This window comes from Cavia porcellus, unplaced genomic scaffold (genome assembly GCF_034190915.1).
Source record: "Cavia porcellus strain 051 isolate PalLab524CR breed Dunkin Hartley unplaced genomic scaffold, mCavPor4.1 scaffold_19, whole genome shotgun sequence".
Classification (NCBI taxonomy): domain Eukaryota; kingdom Metazoa; phylum Chordata; class Mammalia; order Rodentia; family Caviidae; genus Cavia; species Cavia porcellus.
Window position 1 is genome coordinate 49,266,726 of NW_026947502.1, and position 18,703 is coordinate 49,285,428.

Below are 18,703 nucleotides of genomic sequence, written 5' to 3' on the forward strand. Positions count from 1 at the left end.
AGAAGTTAGAAATAGAACAACCATATGATTCAGAAAGTTTTCTTCAGTGTATATATCTAAAAGAATTGAAATCTGTGTCTTAAAGAGAGGTCTGTATTTCCATATTCAGTGGAGCACTATTTACAATAACAAATATAAGGAAACAACCGAAGTTCCCATCATGGGTGAATTCATAAACAAATTGTAATATATATGAAATACAATATAATATTATTCAGCCTGAAGAAATAGAGATACTGGCATTTACAAAATCATGGTTGAAATTTGGTAAGATTTGTGCTAAGTAAAATAAACCACATATAGCAAGAAAAATACTGGAAGATCACTCTTATATGAAGAAGCAATAAAGAACCAAATTTAAATAAATAGAAACAGAATAGAACAGTGATTGTAGTGTCAGGGAGAGGGAAGGAGATGGAAAAAAGGAAGTAAAATTATACAAATTTGAAATCAGGTAGGTGTACAGGTAGGAAGGTAGAATAAATAAGTTTAGATAGCTAATTTGAGGAGGACTGTGGTTAGTACTCATGTATTTTATGCTTGTAAATTTTCTTAAAGAGTTTTAGGTACTCTTCACACATACATGCACACATGTACACACACACACATACAGTTATGAAAAGCAATGACTAATTTTGACTAATTATTTCATTATGTATATCAAGATGTTACATTTTGCACAATATATGTATATGTTTTATATATATATATATATATATATATTAATTATAGCTGGTTAAACAGGCCATTGGACTGGTTAAATTTACAATCAGAGCCTCAGGCTTTTTCTGTGCCTCTTGCTCCAATTTTCTGTGGATAATCTTTAAGAAAAGATAGAAAACAAAAAGTAAGAGGGTAGGAGTGGACAGATTAGATGGAAAGATGAATAGATAGATAAAAAGACAGACAATAGACAGACAGGTAGACAGATGACGGATAGAATTAAAAGGTCAAAGAGCTATGCTCTTTGCCCTGTGTGGAGAGACTTCTGGGGTATGAGTAATGGAGCTGATACAGCCCAGATATTCCCCCCTTTGTTGTGGAATTTTCTGAACCAGAATAATGCTGAACATACTGCTGCTTCAGAGTGAGGTTTAGAATTGCTCCCAGATGAACCTAAAATGTCTTTCATGGATTGTTGTATTATACATAATTTTGACTGTGGTCATTTCCTTTCTCGTGTGCCCAAGTCATTTTCTGCTTCTAGAGCTATAAAAACAGATGTGGGCATCAGCCCTCTTGCTTTACACCCCTCTGAGAGTTGCCACTTCTGAGGGTATGTAACCAATAGTTTTTCAATGGAAGAGATAGGAAATACAGCAGTAATTGTAGGCTTAGAGTAAAGCCACAGATCTCATTTGCTGGGTGTTATCTAACATGCTGTCAAAATTCAATGATCAGATGACTTGGGCAGGAGATGTTATTGAACTAGAATTGCTGCTAAGAGCAAGTATTGATTATGCCTCTCGTAGCATTGCGGTGTATTGACTATAAATTCAGTTAAATGTAATTATAACCTTTCAACTAATGTGTCCAATTGAAAGTTCTGGAATTTTTAATGGATGCTAGAAATTCTTGCATGATAATGGAATGTGCCTAAACAGAGGGGAGTTGCAGAGTCTCCCTGAGATCTGTCTGCCTCACAAAACTGTACTAATATGAAGAATCACCATTTTATTGCAGATGTCAGAATCCAAGTAACTGAGAGCTAGTGGAAAGAGGCCAGATTTTATAGACCCATGCCAAACATTAAATTCATCATTAAATTGTTTCAATCATACTTATTTTTATAAGGGTTTTCTTTGTGCCAGGACTCCCCAATACTATCTTGCCTAATTCCCTAGAATAATAGCAAGTATAGTGGCTGATTAATTGTGTCAACTTGAGACACTGGGAAGCTTAACTAAATCATCTTAGCAATTCCACACACTAGTGTATAGAAGACCCACCATGGGGTGATTCACTTCCTGAGTGGTATAAAGGGGAAGGAGGAAGGACGGATGAGGTTCTGTCCTTTGAAGGTGCTCCAGTCTTCAGACCTCTGCCATAAATTCTTCAGCCTTTCATCCCAGACACCCCGGCCTGCCAGTGTGGACTAGCGTGGGACAGTACAGTAAACTCCAGACCTTGGATTGAATCTTTCGACCTCTGGCGTGTAGACACCCTACACATACTTCCTCATCCGATTCTGTGGCTGATCATCTTGTGATTCCTTATACATTTGTACATCTTGTGTTATATCTGTTTTCTCCAGTAAAACCTTGGTTCATACAGTAAACTATGGCCAGAGGGCTAAATCCAACTTACCTTTATTTTGGTGAATACAGTTTTTAACACAGCCAAAGCTTTTCATTTATATATTCTCTATAGTGGATTCCTCTACTCACAGTTTCAGTTTGTCTCAAGAATTGGATTTAGGGAGCAAGATTTAAAGAATTACTTATATAACATCCCCCTGTTGTTTTCCCAATTGCATCCATCTTGTCCCACACTTCTCTATCACTTCTTCCAAGCAGGGATTGTCAGTAGACTGCGTGACAAGCACTTTAGTAATGACACTTTTGTGTAACAAAGAAAATACTCCATTCTTAACACATTTTCATGTCAATAGTTGTGAGTCACAGAAAATTTAAGTGTTAGTCATTCGTTGTAAAAAATTTAACTACCAATTAAAAAGGGATGACAGAAGAAAATGTCTATTCAATGGAATAGCAATCAATCCATGAAGCATATCACTGAGGCTTATTGTTTGGGATACAGTGTTCACTTATGAATGATATAAATTATATCTTTAGTGAATTCAATTGTCAACAAAGGGTCAACCATCATCCAGGTACTCAGGCAAAAATTGTGTTTATGGTGGTAAGTAGCTGTAGTAAAACTCTAACAGATGTGTTGAAATAAAGTTAAAAAACAGTAGTTTTTAAATTGGATTAGAAGCATTTACTGCACTATGAAGGAACAAAGAAGAGTTCTTTGATACGTGTACAACACACTAGAATCATCAAGCCTTGTGCAGTGCAGACTGAGTATTTTCCAGACAGGGGACAGATACTTAACCATGGACAGAAAGCCCAGAGGTGCTAGAGAAGCTAGAAATCAATCTGTGAAGCTGAAGTCTAGAGATGGAAAATACTGTCAAGAGGTAAAGTCAAAGAGATGAGCAGCTGCCAGCAGGCAAAGCTCTGCTTACCAAGTGAGGGACCTAAACCTTTATCCTTAAGGGCTGAGGAAGCTCCTGAAAGATGATAAGCAGGGTACAACATGGCCACATTTACATTTGAAAATAACCTTTCTGGTTACCAGGAGACATGGGTTGCCAAGGAACTAGATAAAAATATAAACTTGCCACAGTTATGTGACCAATGGCATAACAGAAATATGAGAAAATCACTTTGTTTTGGATCAGACGTGGCTTTTCCATTTTTATCTATTTCTATTTGCCCTTGTGTGAGCTATGCAATTACAATTTGTTTTAAAAACAAGGATTCATATAATTACCCAAACCCAAACAAAAAATAAAAAGGAAGCCACAAATCCCTTGTCCAGGTTGCCCAGGTCCAGTAACTCATGCTGAACCAAAGCTTCTGCCCTTCCTCAGGCTGCTGCCCGTGCTACGGGGCCTCACCCTGGGTCCTCTCTCTCCTACAGAGCACCCAAACAGCAGCTTCTGTCATTGATCACATGCTGCAGCTTGCTTGCACTCATTAATCAATTTCACCAGCTGTTTATAGCTTTATTTACTACAAAGGAAGCAAGGTAATCCCTGAAAACTCAATAGATCTAAATTAACTACATGTTCAGGAGCTAGCTTAGGAAGAATTATTGTAGCCTGACTCAGGGGGACACAGAAGAAGAATGAATACAACAACCTGTGACAGAGGCTCTGACTTGTCCTCCCGGGTCCCAGAGGGTCACCTCACAAAGGACATTCGCTTGATGGGGTCTCTATTAATGAGGTCTTCCAGCACAGAGGCAGAGGAGCTCTCCTGTGTTTTGAGACAACATTATCTGCCATGGGCCCTCTGCCTTTCAATTCCTTCTCCTCCCTCCCACTCTCCCAGCTCATCTTGCCTTGTCTTTTTTCCTACCCTGCTCCAGGACACATTCTTCTTACATGCTTTTCTCCACATCATTTTTATTAATTATCAAATCATTTGGAATCTGTTGATATTTGTTTAATGAAATTATATTCAGTCCAAGTTTCCTAGGCACCAACTAAATGCCAAAGACGATACTCACATTTCATGTGCCAGGAATATCACAGTATTTTTTCATGCAATTAGATTTTTTTTTAATCTGCCAAAACAATTGTGTAAAATAAATCCTAATGTTCTTAGCTAAAAGATGAGAGATACAGAGGTTCAAAGAAATAAAATAAATTGCCTATAATTATAAAAAATGGCCAGAAAGGAGCCTCTCTGATCCTAACCTGATCTTCTAATGCAGATATCTGCCAGTTATGGATCACAGCACTGGGTGGGGATACTGTATGTAAGGTAAAATACCACAACACCTCCAAAATTCTTTCTCCCACTTCTCTTCTTAGTCTATCTTCTTTCTCATTTCCCATCATCACGTACAAAAGACTCCTACTGCAACTACCATTCATGGTAGATAGGCCCCATAGGCATGCTACCACTGAAATGCTATGAATTCTTGACTTCTGTACTATTCAGCTTTCCCTTGCTGGCACATAGGTAAGATCCACATTTTAATGAAGGAGAAGTTTAATTTGGCTCATGATTTTTAGGAGACTCAATCAATGGTTAGCTGGCACCAAGGCAGGAATGTCTTATTATGGTGGAAGAGCAGAGTGGAAAACAGATTCTTAGTTCATGTTAGCAGGAAATTGAGCAGGGGAGCATAGCAGAGAGAAAATAGGTTAGGAATATGTAGTCCTCAAGTCTATGAAGCACGACTCATCCAGACACACATAGAGTATACTCTACTAATCTCTTGGGAGCTTTCAAGCCAATCAGTTTTCAATACAATTTGTCAGAGTTAAAGGCACAAATCCCTTTGAAACAGATCTTTGCATCTTGGGGAATATCTTGCTATCTACCTTGCCTGCTTTGTGAAGGTTAACTACTCCTGCTTTATGCCCCTTGATGCTTCTAACATTCAAACTCTCACACCTATCATTCTGCATTTATCACCAGGTCACCAGCACTTGGCATAAGTTGTAGTAACAAATTACAAGATAGGTCATTTTGTCAACATTACTGGGTTGAAATGTGGATGAAGACTGTGTTCCTCTGTTATGGTTTGTATTAGAGTATTGTCCAAACCCTCATGCAGTCATGGAGAAGGTCGAATCTATCGTTTGTGATTGGTCTAGTGCTGGGATTGATGGTGTGAGTGATGCACCTGCCCAGGCATACAATATAAGGGAATAAAGAAGACATGCTTTTCCCTTTTTACTCTTTCATTCTTGTCAGTTGCAGTTGCAATGAACTATTGCTCTCTGCCATGAGCCTCTTGCCTTGGAGCCAGCTGAGTATGGACTAAACCCTCCACAAACTGAGCTAAACAAATCTTTCCTTCCTTCATTTTGGGTGCCAGGTGTTTTGTTTCATCAACAAGAGACAGTAACCAAGACATCCTCAAATGCATGGGAAAGACAAAGCTTAAACACATAGAGTAATGGGACAGATATATAAACAAATAAGCTTGCATCATTGCAAGCTTATTATATTTTCCTAAACTAAGGACTGAGGCTTTCCCAAAGAGTTATAACATCGGGCAAAACAGCAACAGGAGGTTATTTATCACAGGTCCCCTCGGCTTTTCCTTCTCTTGCCTTCTGTGCATACTTTTTTTCTGGCAAGGCAAACAGTAGCAGATGGATTACATAGCACCCTCTGCATCTTCCAAACTCTGAATCTAGTGCAAACTCCCGTCACAATGTGATTACATGCACTTGCTATTTTCACACTGTTCCCAGCTGAGCTAAAAATGCTTATGTTCCTTTTGCTCTATGGACTCATCACAACTCTTTTAACTCTGATGTTAGAGATTTCCTGAGCTGGTAGGAGTCCTTGTGCACTGTCACCTGTGCTAATCCCCTGAAGCTCCTCTTACAGGGCTCACTGGGATGCCTGACCCTTTCACATAGATACTGTGGAAATCTTCCTGAGTCCAGTTACATGATCCTCATGGATTTACTCTCAAGATACATCTTACAGACAATAAGTGACCCTGACACTTTTGGATTTCACTGGGCAACACATGGGAATTATGACTTGTCAAAAAGAGTTGTGACTGGTGGTCCAGCTCCTAGAACATTCTCTCCATTTCAATTTTAGGATGTGTTTGGAGCTCCTGTCTCCTGAATCTCCTGCAAATATGAGCCTCACAATAAATAAGAAATAAAAGTATACTGTATAACCATATGGCAGTAAAAACTAGAGACTATAAAGTCAGGTAGTCTAGGGTTCAAATAGCCTTGCTGTTTTGGTCTGCTGTTTGGAAAGTTATTTAACTTCTTTGTACTTCAGTACTGCTAGTATGTAAAATGGAGACAGAGCATCTTCTTCTCTCCGTACTTTTGATGACTGAATGAAATAAAGACTGTGAAGCATTTAACAAAACTCCCTGCAAGAAGCATTACCACAATAACAGAGCAACTGATGAGTTGCTTGCGAAGATTTGGAACACATTGTGTCTGGTATGTGGTGGGTGGTCAGCAAGGGCTCATTTCTCTACCTGATCCACTGGCAACTCATGGGGATGGGCAAGAAGAGTGCCATTTACAACTGGCACCTTCTGAGAAAGTCAGCCAGCATCAGTAGCTCAAAGCATTTCCAATCTGCAATCCATAAATAACGCTGAGAGAAATCTACCTAAAGAAATAGCTCCTCAAAATAGCACTTGCTGTGTGCTTTGGAGGTGTTATTCATAAGAGCAGAAGTTCTGGAAAGAACATAATATCTGACAGGAAGAGAATAGTTCATTAAATCATTAGCATTTACCTGAGACAATATTAGGCTGGCATTAGAAATGATCCTGCAAAGGTGCTGCAGGAACATGCAGAAGTCACCATGTAGAGTTCTCAAGTTGAAGTTGAAAATTACGTTCAGTTTGACTGTAATGCTGAAAATCACTTAGGAGGTGTATAAGGCATGTGTGAACTTTCAGGGATGAAAGTTCATTTTAAGGATGCAGGTTCATTTTGGGAGTGTTAGGGTTCAGATTTGGCAGTCTCTTTTCTTCTCTTTTCCTTTGTGTTACCAAGAAGCGAGAGAAAGAATATGAAGCTTCTACTTCACTCAAAGCTTGACCTTAGCATAGCTGAAAGACCAGCCCTTATTCATATTGGGGACCTGTGTGTCACATAGCAGTAACAGCCACCCAGCCCCAGGCCCAGTGCCTTCAGAGACAGGCCCTACTTCTCTACACAAAGCCACAGTCCTGTGAATCATGGCTCTCACAACCCTGCCCCTTCTCTCTTCCAGCTTTTCTGTGTCACCAGAGTACTGATCTGTAAAACACGTCTGAGCACTTCTCCAGCTCAAGCCTTCAACCCGTGTTTAACTCCCACTGACAGTGGCTGCTGTGCTCACACACAGCTCTCAAGTACCCAGCATCCCTGCTCCCTGCAGTCTCAGCCATGCCTTGCTCCCCACTCCAGGACTTTGCTTGTGCAATTCTTTGCCATCCCTTCTCTTCCTCAGGTTTCTCTGCATTTAGGTCTCAAGATTTAGGCCTCTGAGCTGGGGCTGAATCTTTGTGGTTGAGTGCTTGCCTAATGTGCGTAAGGCTTTGGTCTCCATCCCTGCACCTATTTAAAACATTTAAAGGGAAGAAAAAAGGAGAGTTAGATCTTACCTTATAACTCAGTTTAATTGAAGAGATTTTAATAATGATTCAGCCTGCTTTCCTATGCCCAAACGTATATGAAACACATGCACATTTGCTCTTTATGTGCTCCTGCTGTGGCAGCTAATACACACATAGCAATATCTGGAATACTATTTTCTGAAACATGAAGCATGCTTTTTCTTTTTTGTATTTACTTGAACTGACTTTGTACCCATTGATCTGACAAAGGCTTCCATATTTTTGAGGAAATTTAGGATCATTAGTAGGACCAGGAAAAACTAAGCCATGATCATGGATTTCTATTGTAAATGTCCTCCTTAAAAAAGGCTGACATGACCAAGCATGTACAGGAAGCCATCTGTCAGGCTGGGAAGCAAACTGCCAACCCTGAGGCAGTATAGTACTTTTCCACTGCTGCCACAGCTAGCATATCATATGGGGTTTGAAAATACACTGACTGTTTACATTTTAATATATTTATTACAATAAAAGACACATTACACTGATGCTCCTCAAAGTACCACCCCCTGCTTAAAACACACTTAGCTCATCATTCTTGCCACTTCCTAAAGCAGTTCTGGAATCCTCTCCCCTGAGAGTCTCATAAGGCATAATAAATATAGTGAGCCCTGCTGCCAAATATCATCCAAAAGAAAGGCAGGCTCATAAAAGTACTCCTCACCCACATTAGTCACTGAAGCTGAAATCTCACCACCTCTGAGTCTTCCCCAAAATCAAAATGACCAAGGAAAGTAAACGTTTTGAGTCAGTTCAGGACATGGAGGGAGCCACACTTGCAAAAGTGAAGACATTTCCAAGCATCAAACATGTAATTTTCCCACACATACAATGAGACCATTCATGTGTGTATTCGCTCCTTCCCTTTTATCCAGTAAAATTCTAAGGGTTTATACTATCTGGCAGGTTGTGAGTAAGCACAGTAAGGACCCTGGACTTGCAGGTAATCTTAGATCTCAGTAAAAGGTGACTAACAAGGCAGAGCACAAGGGGCCAACTCAGAGAAGCAGGACCTCCGAGGCCAGGAAGAAGGAAAGGCAAAGGCACATGTGAGGCTTTCTAAAAGTTGTTCTTGGGGATCTCTGCCCATTTATGGTTTGGGGCATTTTATATGATTTCATTGTCTTCTTTCTTAGGATACCAGTTTCACATTTATGGTTGCGCTAGAGTTCTCCATGTGCATTTACAAGTAATCCCAATGTACTTTTGAATAACATTGTACCCTTTCACAGATAGGTCACTTTATAATGACAAAATAATCCTAATCCTTTTCTCCTGGGAATGCATCATTGGTATCTTCCATTTTACTTACATATATATTTGGAGGAGTTGCTGTAAATAAATCTTTAAGTAGGGGGTGGTGAGATGTGGGTGGCAGAGGGAATATTCTGTGGCTCTATGATCAGTTTTCAGAAACTTATGGAGTCTATGGCCCTGGTCTGTGAGTATTAGGAGCGTTTCTCAGGTTTGTTTTGTACTCTGGTTGTCTGTGCTCTCAGCTAGGATAGGATGGCTGCAGGTGACTGGAGTTGGGCTTTCCTATCCCTCCAACATGTCAGGCTGGACTCTGACCCACTCATTTCTCCCAAGGGGAAGCCTTCCTGCAAGCAAAGCAGCTGGGTAATTTCACAATGGCTCACTTTCCTCTACCTCATCAGAAACATCTAACGATCCTTCTCTTATGCTGGAAGAACCCAGATGAGCACCTGGGGATAAAATTCACGGAAAGGTGTATTTCCTGTGATGGGGCCCTGGAGTTTTTATCTCATCTTTGTCCATCCTGAGCCCACATAGAGTCTCCTATGTGTTCTTACCAGCACTAGGTTCATGGAGACACCTGCTCAGGAATCTCTGCCAAGTAAAGTATGAATCCCTGTGTCCACCTGTTTGCAGTCTTGGGCACAGAGCTCTGTGTCTTCTCCTCTTTTACATATCCAAGGAGATCTGCAGCACCTTGTCAGCTTAGTCTTTTTCTGGTCATTGATTGGAATGAAAACTTAAAACTCTTGATGTGTGCAAAGGGGAACCAAAAGTCTCTCTTAGAGGATTCATATCTATGAGATGTGATATAAAACAATTATGAATGCTTACATTTAAAAAATAAAGCTATCAGTAAGAGATCATCGCCTTTAATTCCCTCAAAATACTCCCCGTCTCTTTGAGTACAGTCATTTTACTGGTCTTGCCCCTTTCTGAAACAGCTATCGGTGCCCTCCTTCATAAGTATCTTTAGCTGTACTGTCACAGCTGCCTTAGTGCCCTGACTTACCTTTCCACATCATTTTGACTTTGAGGAAGTCGCATGTTGCCACATCCAATGAATAAGGTAATAAGGAGATGCAGTCATTTTTTATGACTCTACCTTTCTACTGGGTGGCCCTGAGGCAGCGTTGATCATGCTGCATGTGATTTAGTATGCTATAGTTCTGATCAGATCTTGTAAAGATACACACACAAGGAGCCCCCCAGAACTTCTTCAGAATGTAGCAGAATGATGGAATAATGATGTGTCTGAAATGACAAGCAGTATTTTGAGGGGGATTACTCGCTTTTTTTACTATAATGAATATGTTTACTTATTTAAACACGCACTGTATTTTTGGATCAACCTTCTTATATATCCTTACTTTTCATAGCTCTCATAGTGGAGAATAATTTGGTCACTTCACAGACGGAAAATAAAGGATTAAAGAGATGAAGAAGAGTCAGTATCCTGGAGCTATGGTGAGTTCCAGGTTTCAGGCTCCATAATCGAGGCATCTTGAAACACCTGTGCCTAATTTGCCAGTCAGCTGAACAAATGCTCTTCCTCTCCCTTCCTTTCTTAGTTTTATCAGATTATTTTTAGTATATGGCTTTGGTTATAAATTATGTCAAGTTCTTTTATGAAAAAATATGATTTAAATAAAAATCGTTAGTGAAAGCTGTTCTTACATGTAGGAAGCATGAACCCTTTCACTTTGAAGGCCATTTCACAGAAGAACTCACCTCATTCTCATGACAGTCTTTGAACGTGAGAGAGGAGATTGCTTAGGGCTTTCAGATCCTAGATAGTACCCTGTGATTTCATGATGAATGGGCCAAGACGTTGGTATACACTCAGTGAGAGTGAGGGCATACAGATTGATATATTGTGCTTAGTGTAAAGTATTCTCCATTTAAAACTGCATGTTCTGTTACCCTACAGATATGTGTATCTCCCCAACCATTCTGTGTGATCCCGTGCCACCTTTCATTCTGGCTACCCCATTGACTAGGCTCATGTCTCACTTGCTGTAGGTGTGCCATAAATCAGGTGATATACATGAATGCATAAAATATGAGCGAATAAAATTGGTCACTCTCAGGAAAATCACCAAATATCAGAGAAATATTTGCTTTCTAGGCCACTGTTTCTAAAGTTTAAGGTCTTTTATGGATCCTAAAGAGAAACAGAACAATAAAACTCAGACTTGGAATTTAAGGTTCTCATTTTGGCATAGTTCATACAAATGCTATGCTGAGATAGAATTATAAAAAGAATTCAATTATCCATCATATAGATGACATATCACTTTTAGCTTTTCATAAGTAGTCACTTAAATAAAAACATGAAATTTAAAAAGTCTGGCAAGATATTCAACTACTCCAAGGATAAATTTCAAATCTCAGTCAATCCATAGACCATATGTGTGAAACATTTGGCTAATCCATATCCCTAGGCTCACAGAAACAGACTTTATCAAATTTTTAACATCTAAAATGATTCATTTTAATTATAAGAGCAATCATGAGGTTACCTAGTGAATGCATGATCCTGTCAGTGTCATCCAGTTATCTAGTAGAAGAGCTAACTCTGGCACGCAGGTGTGATGACTCGTGGTACAGTGCTCTTTTCCAATGAAATGAAAGAGCTGCAAGTTAATGGTTAATGTCTGGGACATAAAAGAAAAGACCAAAAATATCTGGTGAATGAACAAAATAGCACAGCTTCATTCTCTGTGGCTCCTAATGCACCAATCCCTGGTACCAAGCATTAATACTGTCAGCAGCACATCTAATACAGGGGACAGGGACCAAGTTTTCTTACTAGTCATACAGTATGGGATCATTGGCTGAAACCCGTTCCGTTTTTCCACTGCAGAGACTTGCAGAATTCAGTCCTGAGGCACTGTAGGTTTTTTCTGCTTCTGAGGAAAACAAATGAAGAGTAAGCAAAATTAGAGTATTTGTTTTATAACCAGTACATTTAAATCATTGTGTTGATCAATGAGGACTGAAATACACTTTGGTCTCCACATATTCTTCCTTTTTCAGGATTGAAATGATACATAATGACATGAGTTTAGATTGAGAAAAATAAAATTCAAAGCTGAGATTAATTGGGCAAATGTTTTTCTTTTGTTTTACAGGAAAAGAGAATAATTTTGTTCCCAAGTATCAGTAAGAGGAAAATGCAATGATTGAGGAAATGTGGAAACCCAGAGTGAGTTTTTGCCTTATAGTTTCACACACTGTGTAGTTGAAACCAGTATGTTAATTATCAAAGTCAGCATTTATTTTCACTTTATAAAAGAACAAAAAGTTACTTGAGGCCAAGAAATATTAAATATAGGAAGGAAAGCTACCTGCCTGGTCCATCCTTCCTGTGGCATTTGCAATGTGGCTATTCTGTGTTGTACCCTAGCTTCATGGGTCTCTAATTTTGTTAATGATGCACAGAGTTGCTGAAGTATTAAAAACCTAGGGTGGGTAACACAGAAAGCCCAGGATTGGAAGCTTTTCAGCCATCCTTTGCCAAGCTGTCACTTTGGACATATCAAGTGAGACAAGTTGCTCTCTTAGACCATTTCTAGTCATCCATCCACTCATCCTTCCATTCATGTATTCCTCTGCAAGGTTTTATTAAGTTTCTGCGTCATACCAGACACAATGTTAAAGTTGAAGAAACTAAAGTGATTACTCATCTAGAAACCCACCAAGTAGCTAAGGCATACAGCTGTAAACAGAAAAATGCTGTACACTGTGACCAACCTGATTCAGAACACCCAGTGAGGGAGCCCTGAGTCACTGGAGCCATGCTCCATTCAAATCTTGGACATACACTTGTCAGGCTCAGAGGCCTTAAACAAATTTCTGAACCTCTCTGCATGCCAGTGCTCCTTCTCCTCCAAGTGGGATGGCCGTCCCACGTACTGTAGATGTCAGGGGGACAAAGGTTTACATAGATTGATTATATGGAAGAGTTTATCTCAGCTCCTGGCTGTAAATAGTAATTCCTTGTTCTTTTCCATTATCATTGTTATTAATTATTATTATCATTATTATTATTACTAGTACTAGTGTCATTTGTAATGATAGGGCAGGAAGAAGCTTTTCTGAAATAGTCCCCAAATGGCTTGGAGAAGTAAAAAAAGACAGTAACAAAGTTTGGCGGGTAGACAGTGAGAAAAATATAATTCAATGAAACAAAATAGCCTAAGTTATATGTAATTACATTATAATAGGCACCGCAACTAAGGGCAACAGAGTTCTCTTGTGTTTTCTTGTGTTGGTTTGCTTTGATGGTTTGCCCAAGACCACATAAAAATAGCCATACATATGGAAATAATGGTGTATGGATGTGTATAATTGGAGCATAAAATGAAGACAAAAATGGAGGAGATACACAGGAAATATGATGCAGGAGATATAGAAGGGCAAGATCATAAGGGACCCACATCTTAATAAAGAATCCGGTGTGTGGATATGTAGGAAACACTATATTTTGGACAGCAAAGTCACTTGTTCAGGATTCTGGATCTCTTTGCTGTCCCATTCACCTCCTGTGATGTCATTCTGCACACATTATTGCAGCTATTACCTGCTTTTAGCCCTCAGGAGTAATGCTGGCTGTCGCCAAAAGTGAGAAGTGGTCTCTATGGCATGGTCATGTGTAATTAACTGTAATGCTCTTTCCTAAGTGAGCCAGTGAACTTCGTGAAACCTATGAATAAATGTGAACCAATCCATTTAATTAGAGAAGAAGAACAAAGAGTTAAATGTGTGGACATATGTCATATGCAGCATATGCCAATTTATTATACAAATTTGAGTTTATGCAATTGCAGACACTCGTAATGCTGATGTACAAACATTTGTCTTAGAAGCATATGAGGCTGGAAGCTAGACATAAAAGTGTGAGAGCAAAGACACATTGGAACATAAGAACATGCTGGTGATCTCTGATGGCAGGATGTCAGAGGAGCTAATAGCACATCTGGCCCAAGGGACAAAAAAAGTGCAGAAAAGTCTGGGCGATTTGGAGCAGTCACAGACGCCTGCCCCAGCCCCGCACCCTTGAAGTGAGTGAGCAGGTGAGTGAAAAACTTCGTGAGCTGCTTCTTTAATTCCACCCTCCAGTTCCTGTTTGCCTAGATCTGCCCTGATTTTAACACTGAAAGTTCTGAGTTCAGGGAAGTTCCATTGCCCTAGACAACCTGAGATGAATGGTTACCTTTTCTCCAAACCTTCTTGTGGCTCTTACCTGAAATATAATGAGGATTCTGGACAAGACAGTTTAACCTGGAAAGTCAAACATTTGAAAAGCACTACCTACAGTAATGGATGTCTCTTTTTAACTCTAAAATAATTATTAAAACCACAACAGAAATGTATTTGTTAAACACAAGATAGTATGTAAAAACATACAGAGTGCCCTGGGAGATCAAATCAGGAGAACGGCAAATTCCAGCCCAGCCTAGACAACTCAATGATAGTGAGAGATGAGAGACACTGTCTCTAAATAAATAAAGAAACAAACAAACAAACAAACAAATAAATCTGGGGACTAGATCAGTGGGAAGACCCTGAGCACAATCCCCAGTACAGCAAAAATTAAATAAACACATGAATACATTCATACATACACAAATAAATAAATACATAGAAAATGGGATTAGCTACTTATTTTTCCTTTACTGTGATTTCAACCACTACTTAAATCCTTGACTGCCTTTCCTCTTTTGAGGATTATTTTACAACTTCCTGTAATTTCCAATACTTCTAGACTGAAAAGCCTGGGGATCCAAGACCACTAAAAGTCTCTGACAGATCTCGGGCATCCCAAACACTAATGTCCCCATGGGCATTCTTCCGTAGTCTCCATAATTGAGCCTGTTGATAGAAGCATTGCCTCGTGTGGGTGCTTCAGTCCCTCACTGAGGCTTTCAAAGGATGCAACAAGCTCCACATGTCATGTGATTTTAATTCCTACTGCCTGCTCACCTTAATTATAGGAGGGGATGCTTTTCTAGGTCAGAGCAGATATAATTGAGCCAAGACAATTTTGCTTCTGTCATCCACTGTCACAACCGATTCCCACCAGGAAGCAGCTGCCAAACTGAGCAGGGACAGTGAGAAAGTGTTTAATGCTAGGATTTTGGCAGCTTGATCAGGGGAAAGAGTGATGAAATATTCTGGGCTGATGACAACAGAAACAGGGTGATTCCCACCTTAGCCCGGCAGAGGTCAGAGGGGAAAGAGATCAGAGACAAGGGGAGCTGTGACAGTCCTGTAGCTGTAGGGAAGGGTGTCTGAGGGGAGCTGTAGCCTTAGGCAGGAGCACTCCACCACCTGCTGCAGCCCTGGAGACTCAACCCTCACCCTTCCCATGTCATGCTGGTGCTTCCCATTGACTAAAGCCAACTTAGGGAGGGGAAGTGAATGTGGTTGAAGCAGTCATTTGATTTAAGCAGCCCAGGCCACAGAGTAGAACATGGAAAGAGATAAAGGAGAAGATGTAACACTGACTTCTTACAACATGTTCAAGCCAACATCTTCTAATTCCTAGTAATTAAGTTCCCCATTGAATAAGTCATCCAAAGCCTACGGAGTCCAATTAGCACAGTCATCTTTACAGCATCCTAAAATTTCACAATGCATTCAGATCAATGTGTCTTTAAAGGGCTCTTGGCTTTGTTTTCCCTAAATATAATTTCAGCAAATGACAAAAAGACCATTTTTCTTCATATCTGCATTCAGAATCTATGCTTTGGGACAATATAAGTAATGAAATCATGTAAAAACACATTACAAATAATTGTCCTAATCAAGCCCCTTGAGCCTAAGGGAAGCTAGCATGAAGCGGAGAAAAGATGGCAGCTGTAATATCAAGTGCTCAAAATGCTATGGTTGGATTCTGCTTGTCCCTTAGAGGCACAGACCTTGGGCAGATTATCTCACCTCTCTCCATGTTGGTTTCCTCACCTGCTCACAGGAATGATCATTCTTTGACCCTTGGTATTGACATAAATTGCAAATTTTAAAATGGACACAAATGCCCATTAGATATCGCAAGGTCTATATGAGGGTCAGTTGAATGTTGATGAACTGTAACTTCTTGCATCTGAGCACAAAGTTCTGGGATCTCAGAGTGGTGTGTGTGTGATGTAATGTAGAAAAAATGACAAAAATTAACTTGCAATACTTCTTGAAAAATCAAAATTTGCATCCATCATTATTTCCATTTATAATAATATTATTACATTTGATTATTTACCTTTGTAAACACTTTCCTACGTTAAGTTCTCTACAGAATTCTGGGAGATAAAACATTTTACAGGTTTTATACTTGATGGATGAGAAAACGTAAGAGTTAACTGTTAATAGGAGAACTCAGAAGAGAGTGAAGACATCTAAGGTCCTAGATATATACCTGGTATGATTTTTACCCTGGAAGATACACATGAAACTATTCTAACCTAGAAGCTGATACAAGATTCACATCTTCCAAGTTAAAGACCTAACTTGGTCTTATGCCAGATCTACAAAACTGGCCATAGCTCTATCCTAATTATTGTTATTTTTCAAAAGAAATTACAGATTGAGCCTGCACAAAGCAGTTGCTGGTATAGATAATAATGTTTCCTAAATACCATCTGAACCTGAATATTATCTTCACTTAATGGTTCCAGAGTTGCTCTTTGAATACCACAGATTGAGGACTCGTGGCTACAATCTGAATTTTACCTAATACTTTTCTATTTCATGTTCTAGCTCTTCTTCTTATATTCTTCCACTTGAAGTACTTACTCAATTATAATTGCATCAGTTTTACAAACAATGGAAGATAAAGTGTTTACTGTGTGCCAGGCACTCTGTTAATTATTACATAATCATTATTTCATTTCATGTACAAAACCTGATATGTCTTCATTCCTAATTTAAAATATGGAGACTAAATCTGAGAAGCATCAAGAGAATGCTTTGGGCAACCAGACAGCCCTGCCTGCCTGGAGATCACCTTTCAGCACTGGACCTTTCACTGAAAGCACACAGTCAACAAATGGTGGAACTGCATTCAACTGACCACTTTCTGATTCCAAACCCCATAGTTCCAATTCCTGTACCATAGTGGGTTGATTATTCTCCATAAAATGCTACCACTGGAGATCCCTCCTACATATTTGGCCAAGAAGAAAGACTCTGCGGTGCAAGCCACCATGGAAGGGGGAATCAGAAATAGACACTGTTTCAAATATTGCTATTTTATATAACCTCAAAAGAAAACTGACTTTGACTTATATTTTCTGTCTTTAACATAATGAAGGAGATGATTAGCTTGTTTCATGTTTTATGATTAGCTTGTTTCATTTTTGTTGTTGTCATTTGTATGTAAATTCTCTTTCTGTACCCAGTCACTGGGTGGCAGTAGAAAGTGGCTAGGAGAGTGGTACCTCGGATTTCAATTGCAATGTGACAAAGATGGTGGTGGTGACTGTGATGTCCCCCATTCCTCACTGTGGACTGATATGACCTTGTCAAAGACAATTTTTCTAATTAACCTATGATGACAGCACACCCATAGCTCTGACACTTTATCCTACCCAATTTTTAATCATAGATAACATCATTACTGACATTATCTCACATATGCATTTGCTTTTTAAATGGATGGTCTGTCTTACTAGAATATAAACTATGTGGAGACAAGGATTTTGTCTTTTTTTTTTTCTCTACCAGCAGCACCAACACTAGCATCTGGTATTCAATAAATAAATCATAAGAGGTTTAATTTCCTCTTTTTTGAGAATTTATAATTCACCAGACAGAGTGCTAAGCATCAAAGTATATTATCTCATAAGATAACAGCAACCCCATGAAAAAGTTAGTTATACCACTTTATAAGAAAAGGAAGCAATATTTAAGAAACTCATTCAAGGCATATGCATCTTGAAGGAACAGGTCCAAGACTGCATTCCAAGCTCTTAACCACTTTTATACATTAACACTAACTTTGGTAAAGTCACATTTCCTACAAGTTTCAATGTTGTCATATATAAATTGAGGAAGATTATGATCATGTTCAAGCTTCTAAGCTCTTGTGACCCAGCTTAATTTCACTCTTCTCCACCAAATTTCAGGAGTGAGCATTATCAGCAGGCTGTGTTCTTCATAATGGGCTCCAAGGATTTGATGGGGAGAAAGTTGAGCCCTGAAGGTGGCACAGAAACCATCCAAAGAAACGGTAAAACAGATTTTCAATCCAGGGATGTGAACTAAATTGCAAGAGTGTAGCTGCTTATGGCAGAGGTTGGAGAGATGAAACCCAGGGTAGTTTCTAGTAGGAAAAATATCAAAGAACTTGTGAGTATTTTATCCAACACAGTATTAAAATAGACCAGTTTATGGATCAAAATGTGCCCAACAAAGAAAGATAGGCAAAGCCTACTTACAGCACTTCCCATCTAAATTGATAATTATATGTTCTTTCCCCTCCTTCAGACTAAATCCTTGGAAACTTGCAGAATAATTCTGTTCACAGCAGCCAATTGAATCATCAATAAATATTGTTAATACTACTTTTGAAGTTCATCTATAAATCGAACCACATGCTCCATAA